The sequence below is a fragment of the Pogoniulus pusillus genome, chromosome 5, assembly GCF_015220805.1.
Source record: "Pogoniulus pusillus isolate bPogPus1 chromosome 5, bPogPus1.pri, whole genome shotgun sequence".
NCBI classification, from domain to species: Eukaryota; Metazoa; Chordata; class Aves; order Piciformes; family Lybiidae; genus Pogoniulus; species Pogoniulus pusillus.
The window spans coordinates 32375021-32387585 of NC_087268.1; the positions used below are offsets into that span (position 1 = coordinate 32375021).

General features: G+C 41.1%; 1 long non-coding RNA gene across 1 annotated transcript; it reads right to left on the reverse strand.

The window, feature by feature from the left end:
• Positions 1-2838: 2838 nt before the first annotated feature.
• On the reverse strand, positions 2839-9374 carry LOC135175704 (uncharacterized). Its single transcript, XR_010302443.1, has 2 exons — positions 9190-9374; positions 2839-3469 (listed from the first exon to the last, which is right to left on the reverse strand). It is a non-coding gene; the product is annotated as an uncharacterized LOC135175704 (long non-coding RNA).
• Positions 9375-12565: the final 3191 nt, after the last annotated feature.

The following is a 12565-nucleotide window of genomic DNA, read 5'->3' on the forward strand; positions in this document are numbered from 1 at the left end:
GTGGTTGGGAGCCTCTCCTGGGGACTCAGGTTTCTGGGAGGGCTGTTGTGTTTCTGTATTACCTTTTACCTTGTATATTTCTGTCTATAACTGTATATACTGTAAATATCTGCTTGTATATTGTGCCAGCTGTAAATATAAGCTTCATTCAAATTTCCAGAGCTGGCTGAGTCTAGTCTGGGTGATTTCCAAAGTGTGAGGGGGCGGGGAACACCCAAACCATCACATCAGTTATCTCTGGAGAAATGCTGGAAACAATTTAAAGATGACAATGGACCTCCTGTAACTGCACATAAAGGGATTTTACTTTATGGGTGAATGAAGCAGAATGATTGAAGGAAGAGGACATGTAAGAGGGGAACTCAATATTGAGGCAGAAACTGTTGAATGTCTAAGGTTTTTGACACTCTGTCCATCAACAAGAAATTGGGGAAAAAAAAAAAAAAAAGAAGTAATCATACATTTAACCAATCAGGAAAAGTACTGCTGCTCTGCACAGGCTAGGTATTAGCTGAATAGCATTTAAACAAAGCTCAGCTCAAGAATATTAATTTGATATTTCCTACACAGAATATAACAAACACCTTCAAATTTTCTATAGGGTCTTCACCCTCATCTTTACAAAATGTAGGAAAGAATAGAAGATAAATGAAGAAAGGCACTCTTCTCTCAGGCAACCACCAATAGAACAAGGGGACATAGTCCCAAGTTGTCCCAAGGGAAGTATAGGCTGGATGTTAGGAGGAAGTTCTTCACAGAGAGAGTGATTGGCATTGGAATGGACTGCCCAGGGAGGTGGTGGAGGCACCGTCCCTGGAGGTGTTCAAGAGGAGACTGGATGAGGCACTTAGTGCCATGGTCTAGTTGACTGGCTAGGGCTGGGTGCTAGGTTGGACTGGCGGATCTTGGAGGTCTCTTCCAACCTGGCTGATTCTATGATTCTATGAATCTATGACTGCATTTCATCGTGTTTGTAAAAGCAAAAGAGATGCTTTCCCTCATATGTTGTCTCTGGTTTACAGAATTATTTTCCTTGTGAGTATTTGTGTTATGTCAAAATAATTAAAAACAGAACATTCACATCTTTCCTCTTCACTTTCATCCTTAACACTCCTCTTTGCAATCTAGGAAGGTATATTTAAAAGACCTATAATTTTCTTAGTTCTATTCAGCAGGGGAAAATGGGAACTATGTGTGTATCCAGAAAAGCTGATTCAAAGGCATTTGGATTAGTTCTCCTTATAAAGTGGGTCACTGTTAAAAAAAAAACCCAAACCAAAACAGGTACCAGCAAGAAAGAAATGTAAATATCCTCTGTAACTACAAATGCTTGAAGCATTACAAAAACAGCTAAGAAGCTCAAACAGCATGTGAGAGAATTTTTGTGAATATCGAAAACATGACAATTTTGCAAGGAAGAAAACCACAGGAAGTACTAACAGCAAAGTCATAAAATAACTGACAGACTAGTATGTCAATTCACAGGCTGTCTCTTTTAATGTTTTAGAGGAAGAAGCTTTTAACAAGGCCAAGTGCAGGGTTCTGCACTTTGGCCACAACCACACCAAGCAGCGCTATAGGCTGGGGCCTGAGTGGCTGGAGAGCAGCCAGGAGGAAAGGGACCTGGGGGTACTGATAGATAGTAGCTGAAGATGAGTCAGCAGTGTGCCCAGGTGGCCAGGAGAGCCAATGACATCCTGGCCTGTATCTGGAAGACTGTGGCCAGTAGGACAAGGGAGGTTATTCTTCCCCTGTACTCAGCACTGGTCAGGCCACACCTTGAGTCCTGTGTCCAGTTCTGGGCCCCTCAATTCAAGAGAGATGTTGAGGTGCTGGAATGTGTCCAGAGAAGAGCAACAAAACTGGTGAGAGGCCTGGAGCACAAACCCTATGAGGAGAGGTTGAGGGAGCTGGGGTTGTCTAGCTTGGAGAAGAGGAGGCTCAGGGGGGACCTCATTGCTGTCTACAACTATCTGAAGGGAGGATGTAGCCAGGTGGGAGTTGGTCTCTTCTCCCAGACAACCAGCAATAGAACAAGGGGACACAGTCTCAAGTTGTGCCAGGGTAGGTATAGGCTGGATGTTAGGAGGAAGTTGTTACCAGAGAGAGTGATTGGCATTGGAATGGACTGCCCAGGGAGGTGGTGGAGTCACTGTCCCTGGAGGTGTTCAAGAAAAGCCTGGATGAGGCACTTAGTGCCATGGTCTAGTTGACTGGCTAGGGCTGGGTGCTAGATTGGACTGGATGATCTTGGAGGTCTCTTCCAACCTGGTTGATTCTATTATTCTATGGTGAGTATATTCCTCTTATTACAAGGAAGACATGCTAAAGAAGCTGCAGACTAGCAAATCTGTGACAGTTTTATAGCAATATAATTAGCAGGCTTTTTCATCAGTTGCAGTTTGAGGGGCTTTGAATGAGAGGGTTTCATACACATATTGTAAAGGCAGTATAAAGGTATACGGACTGGGAAACACACTAACAGTTACTGCCTCCTAAGCCACACCTGGAGTCAGACAGGCTACTTGCAGGAGTGAGAAGACTGAAAACTAGGTTGGTCTCCATCCCATATCACAGGAACAGAACTGGACATGCTCCCAGACTACAAAAAATGCAAGAACTTCAGGACAAAGGAGGAACATGCCATGAAAAACCTCATGTAGCTTGCAAACTACAAGAACAGCAAAAGCTAGAGTCTTTTTACCCATTCACCTCTATGTCTGGTACATAGAAAAGACAGTAGATAAAGAGGAATAACTTCCTGAGGAAACTGAACAAAGCATCCTCTATTTCCATTTTGCAGAATTTTCAGATCTTAAAGAAAAGCAAGCAACACAGTTTCTCCATTTCATCAAGCTTTGCTATTACACCTCCCCTTTTTAAACCTCTCCAACCTTTTTTTTTTAATTTTATTATTATTTTCTTACATATAATTGTACATAAATTCAAGCACATGTTTTGCATTTTAAATTGTACATCTGACATAAAACAAAATCAGAGGAAACTTAGAAACGAATGCAAACTCCGTTGCTTCCAACGCAGGAAATGGTACTTGAGCCTAAATTAGTGTTTAGAACTATAACCCAGTAACATTGAAAAAAGAACCCAACAAAAAATAATCTCAGCCTAAGCATAAAAATCAAATCCCAACATAATTTTACACAGGTATCTGTATGCAAATGCAAACACAAATTTACCTATACTTAAATATTGCTACAATTAAATTTTTATTAAATTTGCCCTGGAAAAGGTTCCCTAGAGAGGCTCAGGAATATCCATATTTAGAGATATTCAAACCCCATCTGGACACAGTCCTGGGCAACCTGCTGTAGCTGACCCTGCCTGAGCAGGAGGGTTGGACTGGCTGACCTCCAGAGATGCCCTCCAACCTCAAGCCTTCGGTGATTCCATAAATCCTCTGGGTTTCATCCATTATCCTCATGCCCAATGTTGCTCACCATTTGAAATTCTAAAGCCATGGGATACAAACTGTCATCAAAACTTAGAGGCATTTTTTTAATTCCCTTAGTAGGTCACTTCTGGAAGTATCAACTGCATGCACAGACACATCTTAGAATCACTGTTGGAAACTGTAATCACTCTAGGAGAGCATTTTAAAAGAAGTCTGAACTGAGAATAAGCTGGAAACTGAATTGGTGCAGAGGACATTTCAGCTTAGTGCTAGAGCCTAGATTTTAAGCATTATCAGTAGAAAACATGGCAGGCAATCAGTGTCCCTCAGATTTAGATTTATGCTGATTTTCTATAGGTCTGTGCACAAATCACTGTATAAAATATTTTTCTCCCTTGTGAAAACTTTTTTCTGTAAGCAATATCTAATAAAAATAATAATGCAAAATATTATGATTCGAGATGATTTTCTCCTTAAGCTTGAATCCTACAAGTTTTGAAGCTCCTAGCAAAATTTCAACTTCAGTCACACATGACCAGGAATTTTGCCCATGAGTAAATACATTAGAGACTCCATCATCCCACTTTGATGATCACTTTTTACTTAGGAAATATAACCATCTTTCAGTTTCCACTAGAGGCAATCACTAATATAGTCAAGCTAAGCGCAAACACAAATTCAACCTATCTCAACTAAATAAAGATTGACATCAGCATTCATTAACTCTGGTCTCAAAGGAGCATGTCCATTTTTATTGGCACACGGAGCAGCTAGGATAACAAACAAAATAATGACTTATGAATACCATCAGGAGTTCACCACACCATATCAAGTAATGTGATGATCCAATCCATGGATTAAAAAACAAGATGCTGCTCGTAAGAATAATTTTTAGCTCATCCTGTGTACCATTGTATTTCCCAATCTGGCACTGTGAACCATAAATAATCCTATCATTTATTAATTACACTTTCTAACCTAGTCAAGAAGAATCTTGCAGTGTGAAGCAGCAGATCATGAATAAATGGTTCACTGAAAAGCAACTCTTGCCAAGTAGTCGTAAATTAGGGTTGTGATAATTACCTGCTTTAACCTTTTAAAACAGGCTCCTCTAAAATGTTCCAGGATGGATGTTATAACATCTTTGACCTCTATCACACAACACCACAATTAGTTTTGCATGATGACAAAGGGATGTTCTGATTGAAGATCGAATACATTATTTTGTGTTATAAAGTATCCAAATGGTAGGTTTGTGCGTGTTCACACACACATAAACCCACACATACATGCATGTACACAACTGCAAAATGCTTATCTGGTGTGTACCAAAGAGACAAGAAAACACAATGGGTAGCTGGACTGCAACAATGTTGGTTCTGTTAAGGTGTATTTTACTGAATAAACCGTGAGAAAAACAATTTTACAGGTGAAAGTCACGTGTTGCACCTTGCCCTGCTGACCATACGAGTCCTTTTAGGATGCCATGAAGAATTTAGGAGGTAAATTGGAGTTGTCAGCAAACAGTAGCATGTAGGCTACCTCCAACAGTATCAGAATAAGGTTTCAACTTCCGAAAAGAAGACAAAGATGAACCAGTAGCTCATAAAACAATGCAAACAGCAAATGCTGCACAGAATTCCAAATCAATTCCAACTCTGTCAATCAAAATCCTCTGAAACCTCATTTCTGCCCATAGCATTGCTGGTGTTTCTACCATATAGAAGGTCTTAATTTTGGATTCACCCACTTGTCTTCTCTTCCCATGTCATTTGAGATTCAAAAACTCAGCCATGGCTACCACTCTAGGGCTCTCTTCCATGTCTCTTGCTGATCTTTAGTGTCTAGCTTTCCTGGCATTTGCTAGAATGTTTACAACTGTGATACCATCTCCCACTTAGAAACTTTCTGCTGTATCCCCTCTTCCAGCCATGTAAAATTCAACCCTTTTATAGCTATGCATCTTCTTCCAATCTATTGTTTAGCTAACAGATCTCTTTCAAGGTACAATGCCTGGTTTTACTATTACAGTGTTCCAGCACTTCTTTTATGTATAGAAACAGAAATTAATAATCTGTACAGTCTCTTCTTTGCAGAAAGAATAGGACCAAAATCCATTGAAGGCAGTCACTTTGCCAGTCAGTGACAAAGTGAGACACTTGTTATTGTTTATTATAGAAGCACCCCAGTCCACACTCAGGAAAATGTGACACATGCTTAAGCATCCTCCTTCTACCCACTTAAAATATATTGAGAGTGGGATGTCTTGGGGTGGCTGGAGGAACTGCCAGCCCTAGGGACAAAATGCAATTCCCAGTTTTGAAAAACTAGGGTAAGTATTTTGAAGTATATTTTGCAGGTATTGGGGAGTTAGTTCTATCTGAGCTAGGGATAAGGCAATGTGCACGAAGCCAGCACAGTTGTACTAGGCCTTGTATGCAAACTAAGCATCTCAAAATGTGGGCAGAAATACCAGATGGCTCTACAAGGCTGCACATGTGCCCCTGCTTCATTGCTACCTACAGCTGCTGCTAAACCACTTATGCTACTTTATTTATTTTTTTTCTCCTAACATGGAATTTTCTGTGATGTTTGCACTCAAGTGAAAATGTTATGAGATGCAATAGCAAAGCATGAATTTTCTGATTATGTGGCTTCTCTTGGCCTGGATGCAGCTTGAAAGCCTGAGATATGAACCCCATCTTGTTATGGGCAAAGGCCATTTGAGTACCTTAGAGCCAAAAAGAATATGAGAAGATCACAGAAGAGACTTACTGTTTCAAACTGACTTACTGAGGTGGAAGCAATTAAAGAAGCACAAGACATGCTTTTTAGAAGGGGTAGAACCCAATGCAGGTAATAGAAAAAGGTGCGATTGTTTGAAAGTATGTCTGTCTCATCATCTTCCAGGGGAAAAATAAAGACTCTTTATCAGTGTACAGTCATAGAATCAACCAGGTTGGAAGAGACCTCCAAGATCATCCAGGCCAACCTAGCACCCAGCCCTAGCCAGTCAACCAAACCATGGCACTAAGTGCCTCAGCCAGGCTTTTCTTGCACACCCCCAGGGACGGTGGCTCCAACACCTCCCCGGACAGCCCATTCCAATGCCAATCACTCTCTCTGGCAAGAACTTCCTCCTAACATCCAGCCTATACTTCCCTTGGGACAACTTGAGACTGTGTCCCCTTGTTCTATTGCTGGTTGCCTGGAAGAATAGGCCACCCCCTATCTGGCTACAATGTCCCTGCCACTATCAGCTCTAAGACTAAGCTTAGTATCAATATTTGCTTGTTTCTATGGCTCAAAGATTTAACACATGAAATGAGTGGATGTGTTCTCAGTATGTTTTCTTTCCCCCCTCTCCTCCTTAGGGACTTTTTTTTTCAACAAAGACTGAGTGGCAGAATTAGATTTAATGATGCCATTTCAGCTCTCACTTTTTTTAGTAGTAATTATAAAGGGTTCCATGATATGAAACAGGTGTTCCAGCATGGTCCATTGGGCAGCACGAGGAACATTTTGCTCCCTGATGTTGTTGTACATGATGTATTCAATAATTGCTGTTTTCTGATGGAGAATATATTTAGATGTGCACTAGGCAGAAATTAATCTGGTTTGTATGTTTTGATTGGTCTGTTGAGCAGGAACTTCTATACTTCCTGAACTGTGTTATGTTTTCAAAACTCATGTCAAGTGGCAGAAAATAATACAGGAAGGACTCTTAATTAGTCACAGTGAGACTAAAGAGTCCAGAATGTTTTCATTTTCTGAAAACCAAACATTTGACACCAAAAGAAATGCAACATATCCAAGGATGTCCTGAATGAGTCTGAATGGCTGTCTTTAAATGTTAATCAAGGGGGACAAGAGTTTATGGGCCTAAATATGTCTTAGTCCTGTTTTCTGCTATGATCCACTGCCTGATAAAACAAAAATTCCCTTCTCTCTGTGGTCTCCATCAAATACAAGTCTGGCATGCAGTAAGAGGGCAGACTGTCCAATATACTAATGTACTATCCAGAATACCTCTATATGCTTAAGGGATCAGGACTCTGTGATGCACCTAGACACATCCCTGCAATTAAATCCAGCTATGCTTCACTACTGACAAGGAGCCGAATGCTGAGGTTAAATACAGAAGGAATGCTAGAAAAAGTAGGATGGGGAAAACATGACCTCAACCAGGCTAGAAGAGAAATGACCCTAATTAAAATATGCTAATTATACAAATTATAAAGGAAGTACAGCTGGCAGGCTGAAGAAGGAGCTGCAAAAGAGAAACACAAGGGCAAAGTCTGATAAGTCTCCTTGAGTAGCCATCAGTGCCTGGCAAGAGTAGCATTTACCAGCAATGGTTTGCTCACTGCTTGATATCACAGCCCATCCCCTACTTCTACAGTGCTCCATAGCTGCCTCCTCCCAGCTTATGAGTGATTAGGGAATTCTGGTACAGAGGCACGGCAAAAGCATGCTGAGTTAGTTACAAAGAGAGCAGAGCAGGTGTCAGTAGGTCAGATACAACTTCAAATGTAACAATAAAGAGAAAGTTAACTTCAACCAATTTTTTTCAGAAGAATATTTTTCACATTGAAATCTCACTTGAATTGATTTTAAAAGGGAAAAGAAAACAAAGCCAAAATAAGCAAGATGTACTACAACTTTTTGTTTAACCTGAGATAACCTTCCTCGTCTTCCAGGAAGCCTAACAAGCTTTTTTTTCTGTACCAACTTAGAATGTGATGGAAGGTAAATGGCAAGGAAGACTCATGGTAATTACAACAAGCAATGCTGATGAAGGTTAGGACCGTACAAGTGTCTGCGTGCCACCAGAGCAGTAACCTTGTCAAGCCTGTTGGCAGAGGGCAGGCAGCTCCTGCTCTTCCATCCGTTCTGTCATTAACTATTGATCACTTCCTATTTTTAAGCTTCACACTAGTGGCAAATGAATAAATTGACAGCTTCATTATCTGGCTGTCCTAAAGACTTTCCCAAAGCCTCTCCTCAAGGGGAAGAGCTGGCTACAGATGTACATATAAAACCAAAGGGGAAAAGCAGAGGTTCTGGACAGAATATCCACAAATATTGAGCTTTTTCTTTTTTTTTTTTTCTGGAGTCAATGTTTATAAATGCAGCTTTCAGTCTGTTCTGGACATGAAAAAGCCAAGTTTACTATATTTTTGGAACTAGATTCAACACTGAAGTTAGTGTAGCTGCTCAGACATTGCAGGATCAGGGCAGATTGCTTTTGTTTGAAATGGGAGACTCCTGTTCTTGGTGGCTGTGGACCCGTAGCCTTTTGGGGACAAATCAGTCATCCTCCAAATGGACTGAACTTGAAGGACAAAAATGTCTAGGTGCTGCCATTGCAGAGCTTCTCAGAGCACTCTACTAGTGGAGTGAGGTTTGACCCCTGCCACAACGCATACCCCAGGTCTCAAGACTCTCAGGAATCTGCCTCAAAGCATTAAACTGACAACACAACAGCTGCCTCCTGCCCAAAGCCTGGGAGCCCAATGCCAGCAAAGCAGAGTGCTTCAAGGGCTAACCCAGACAGCCTGGTTAGCTTTGCAGAAAGAAAATTCAGTTTCTTTGTAATGCTTGTAGAATCAGAGAGACACATGCATAACATACTTCTACCTATCTCCATCTCTCTCAAGCTTCCCAAAGTCCTTACTCCCTGTCTTCCACGGGCTCTGTCATTTGCCATTTAACCACATCTTTCTTGCTCTCTTTTTGGAAAATACAGGAAAAGGCATAGTATTTCCATGGCTTACCTATAATGTATCCAGGCCTAGGTAACAGCTTTCAGAGGTACACATGGAAGTTCATGTAGGCAATGCTTTCCCTTTCTGCTGCCACAGACATTGTCCTTGCCTTCAGTGGATGAAATCAGCTCTAACAGCCTTTTTCTGGGGCTTTTTACCTTCTTGTCCCACAGAAGGCAACCTATCAAAGTAAATATTTCCCACCTGAAGCAATGAAGCCTTAGGAACTTGCTGATACAGACTAAGAGCAAGAAAATTGCTCTATTTGTTAAACTCCATGACAGCTGGTAACTGTGATAGAAAAAAATCCACCTGTTAATGTTAAGGGCTGTTCTGTGGAGCTAAAAAGTAGCAGGGTTTAAAATCTCATTACTACAGACATGTAGCAGATCAGAGAGCAAGCTGGTTGCCTAGTTGTATGGGATGCCTCCACTTCATTGGAAATCCTAATTATCTTTTGGTAGTTCTCTTGAGTGCAAGGGTCTGTTAGATTAAGAACAAAATAGCAATAATCTTAGAAGGTAGCAACAATTTTATTTGTATGCCACGTATTGCATATCAGCCAACAGGAGTTCTGTGCTTGTGCTTCTGAACAGGAGTTCTGTGCTTCTGCTTCTGATTTCTATAGGATTTTTCCCCACACATATTGTTTAGGTCGAGGAACTTCTCTAGGGTTGAATAGAAGACAGTGTCTGGAATATCACTGTAAATGTAATGGACGGAGTAAATTGACAGCAGCTCCAACTAAATTACAGTTTAAAAGACAAGGGAAGGCTCAAGAGATATCAAACAAAGGAAACTCTAGCTGACCAGCGCTCAGGTAAAATTGAATTGGAAATGTTCCCTGACTGATTAACATAACAAAAGTCTCAGTGTTTAAAAAGAAAGTCATTCTGCAGAAATCAGGCGTGGGGGGGGTCGGAGAAAATGATCTTCCTCCAAAAATACAGTAGTTGTCTTTAAAAATATACATTCAGAGAAAGATCTAAAATACTAATGTGCATAAGGAGGTTTTTGAGGAGGTCTGGGTTTGGGGTTTATTATGATGTCACTCAGAAACATATATGATTTTTAACAGAATAATGTGAAATTAAAATGCCTTCGGTTTCATTCCTCCTATTTATTGCATATAAATAAAAGGCATCCTTAAGGATTTTGAATCAGAATTTAGTAAAATATATATCTCGAAAAGACAAAGAAAAATTAAACTAAAAATTAAAATAAATGCATGGATTTATTTCTGCAGAACAGTTAGAATCAAAGAATCAACCAGGTTGGAAAAGACCTCCAAGATCATCCAGGCCAACCTAGCACCCAGCCCTAGCCAGTCAACTAGACCATGGCACTAAGTGCCTCATCCAGCCTTTTCTTGAACACCTCCAGGGATGGTGACTCCACCACCTCCCTGGGCAGCCCATTCCAATGCCAATCACTCTCTCTGGCAAGAACTTCCTCCTAACATCCAGCCTGTACTTCTCCCAGCACAATTTGAGACTGTGTCCCCTTGTTCTATTGCTGGTTGCCTGGCAGAAGAGGCCAACCCCCACAGTTGTGCAAAGAAAGGTTTACTTTTGCAAATGCTACTATTGAGAAGGTCATAAACTCTTATTTAACACATCTGTAGATTAGTAGGAGCATTTAATATACAGCAAAGCTATTTTTACTGGTCTTATCTCCTGAATGTGTAAGAAACAGAGATAGATACTCACATTTTTCTAAATTGAGTGTTTCCCTAGTTAAACAATAGACTTTTATATTAGTAGTGTATCGCCTGCATTCATGCATAAGCAGTATAGGCTGGATGTCAGGAGGAAGTTCTTCACAGGGAGAGTGATTGGCATTGGAATAGGCTGCCCAGGGAGGTGGTGGAGGCACCGTCCCTGGAGGTATTCAATAAAGGCCTGGATGAGGCACTTAGTGCCATGGTCTAGATAACTGGCTAGGGCTGGGTGCTAGGTTGGCCTGAATGATCTTGGAGGTCTCTTCCAACTTGGTTGATTCTATGATTCGATGATTATAAGATCAAAGAGGCTTTGATCAGTGTTCATAACTTACGGGGTTGTTTTGCTAGTGGTGAGAACTTCTTGGAAGGAGGTGCCAGCAGCCAAGCCCCAGTGGAGGCCAGAGGAAGCCCAAATACACTTATTTTTTTCATAAGGCAGATCCAGTGTCGAAGCACACAGTTTTGTGTTCTCTTATCTCTCTGCCCACCAGCTTTGAGGCTGGAAGCTCCCTTAAGCATGCACAGAGCAAACCTTCCCCCAACTTCCCAGCCTAGAGTCAACATAGGTCAGCTGCTCTGTGCAGGTGCTTGTGCAGGTTGTGTTGCTTTATCTAAAGGGCCGCTGATGAAATAACAGTTTTAAGTCTTTTTTGCAGTACACTACTAGTTCTTAAGTGATGGTCTGGATCTGCAAATACATACAAGTCTGTGGAAAAGAAAAATCAATACCAAGACTCAGAGATCCTTTTATACTTAATAATGTCTCTCGCTTCTTTGTTATTGTTGTCAAGTTTCATTCCCAAATGCATTGCCCCACTGAAAGTGGTATCAGGAGCAGGCTTCTCGTAACTGCACACAACCAGAGGAGTAAGTGTTCAGAAGAATGTAAGCTGGAGAGGAAATGGAAAAAAAACACCACCTGTCATGTTTTGCTGAAATGTATCTAAGATACAAAATGGGGGCTTAACAAGAGCATTTCTTCTTTCATGAAAATATTCTGGTTTGTGAGATAAAGAGACTAAAATAATAACTGGCCAGACATGGGGACCTGTTGGATCAGTTTAATCCATAGATTTTGTCTTTTCTGCTTGCACAACTATTGCTGCTCTGTCTGCTTGTTTTCTCCAGTTCATTCTATCCCTCTGGAACATGTCAAACAACTTTCCAATGTGATACACAGAAAATCCCCAAGTTCCAAGATGTGAGGGTCAGCAGTGGGTGACTCCTTACTGACACACCACTCCTTCCTAATGGAGAGGGTAAGGATGGGTGGGACCACAGCTGTGGCCTATGAAGGCAAGGCAGGGAACACAAATCTGCAGAAAAAAATAGCTTTGTTAGCTGCAGTACACACAGGAATGCAAATTTAATTAAATCAAATTCCTTTGTTTGATAGGTGGATACCAAAGGTGAGAGGCAGTTATTGAAATATAGGCAACTTGCACAATTCTAGACTGTCAAATTTCTCATTGACAGCCTCCTGTTCCAGGCAGCCACAGCCTTCCATCATGGGATCATCATAGGATATTAGGGGTTGGAAGGGACCCAAAGAGATCATCGAGTCCAACTCCCCTACCAGAGCAGGACAATACTATCTAACACAGATCACACAGGAACACATTCAGACAGGCCTTGAAAGTCTCAGTATCACAGTATCACCAA